This window comes from Meles meles, chromosome 3 (assembly GCF_922984935.1).
Source record: "Meles meles chromosome 3, mMelMel3.1 paternal haplotype, whole genome shotgun sequence".
NCBI lineage: Eukaryota > Metazoa > Chordata > Mammalia > Carnivora > Mustelidae > Meles > Meles meles.
Window position 1 is genome coordinate 142,495,572 of NC_060068.1, and position 1,565 is coordinate 142,497,136.

The following is a 1,565-nucleotide window of genomic DNA, read 5'->3' on the forward strand; positions in this document are numbered from 1 at the left end:
AATTCCATTCTGGTATTTATCCAAAGAAAAAGAAAACACTAATTGGAAAAGATACACACACCCCTATGTTTGGAGCAGCACTATCTACAAGAGCCAAGATACAGAAGCAACCTCCATAGATGAATGAATAAAGAAGTGGTACATTTACACAGTGGACTATTACTCAGCCATAAAGGAAGAATGAGAGCTTGCCATTTGCAACAACATGGAGGGACCTAGAAGGTAGTATGCTAAGTGAAATAAGACAGACTGAGAAAGGCAAAAGCCCTATGATTTCCCTCAAGCGTGGAATCTAAAAAAGCAAAACAAACGAATAAACAAACAGGGGAAACAGACCCATAAGTCTAGAGAACAAATGGATGGTTGCTAGCTGGGCAGGGTGGTGGGGGGGAGGGTGAGCAAAATGGGCCAAGAGGAGTGGGAGATACAGGCTTCCAGTTATGGAGTGAATAAGTCTTGGGGACCGAAGGCACAGCAGACGGAGTGAGCCTATGGCCTTCTAGCCGTGGTGTGCGGTGTGCGGGGACAGACAGCAGCTCCTCCCGCAGTGAGCGTAGCTGAATCACCGTTGGACGCTTGAACTAATGTCCCGTTGTATGTCAGCGATACTTCAATTTTAAAAAAAGGCGCACAAGCCCTCACCAACGTATTTTGTGTTACAACTTACAAATGCCAACTGGGCAAAATCAAAAATTGAACAGGGTGTGAGTCATCCAGGAGACTAGGACGAGTCAGGGAAACCACTCCTGCTCATTCCAGCAGAAAGGAACTCACCCCAGGGAATTAGGTGCTCCTGCAGTTAGGAAGGCTGAAGAAGCTTCCGGCAGGGCCTGGAAAAAGGACTCAGCTGACGACACCACAGGGCTGTCCCTCCTACTGCTGTTCGAAGAGCTGAGTCTGAAAGGGCAGCTCCTGAGGGGCCGGTCAGCCTGCGGAGGTGGGTCAGGTGGTCACCATCTTCTTGAGGAGTTTCACCTCCCCACCTGGTAAGTGGTTCTCCAGGTCACAGAAATGGTGGTCTGTGAAGCAGAGCCCATGGCATGCAGCTCCGGAAGGGCCTGTGTCAGGTTCTTCTCCAGGACCATGCGGGCCTCCGTGGTGTCCTTACACGTTGGAATGGCTCCTGCAGGTCCCGGAAGAGGGCACAGACAGTGTGCTGACTTTGCATCTTCAATAACTCCGTGCCCTTCTACTTTTTCTAGGCCAGCTCATGGAAGTAGTGGCCTGCATCTAGAGCCACACCGTCAGGGTTTGAAGCCGAAGCCCAGAGTAGGAGGCCTGCAGGTGTGTGTTGACTCAGCAGTTGATGGTGGCCCCCATCTTAGTGGAATATTCTAGGAAGCTCATGGCTCATTGGCAATAAGGAGTTAAGCTCGAAATACAGTGTTGGCTGGTCCCAGAGGCAGAGAATGGCTGTGAAGATGATCCCAAAGACTGTGGCTGGAAAAGAGGTTGGAGGGTGGTGGGAGGCTGAAGAAGGGGCACACTTGGGTTTGTTCTGTCCAAACACTATTGAAGCAAGAGACAGATCCACAGGCCCATTGGGTACAATGCCTGTATTATTT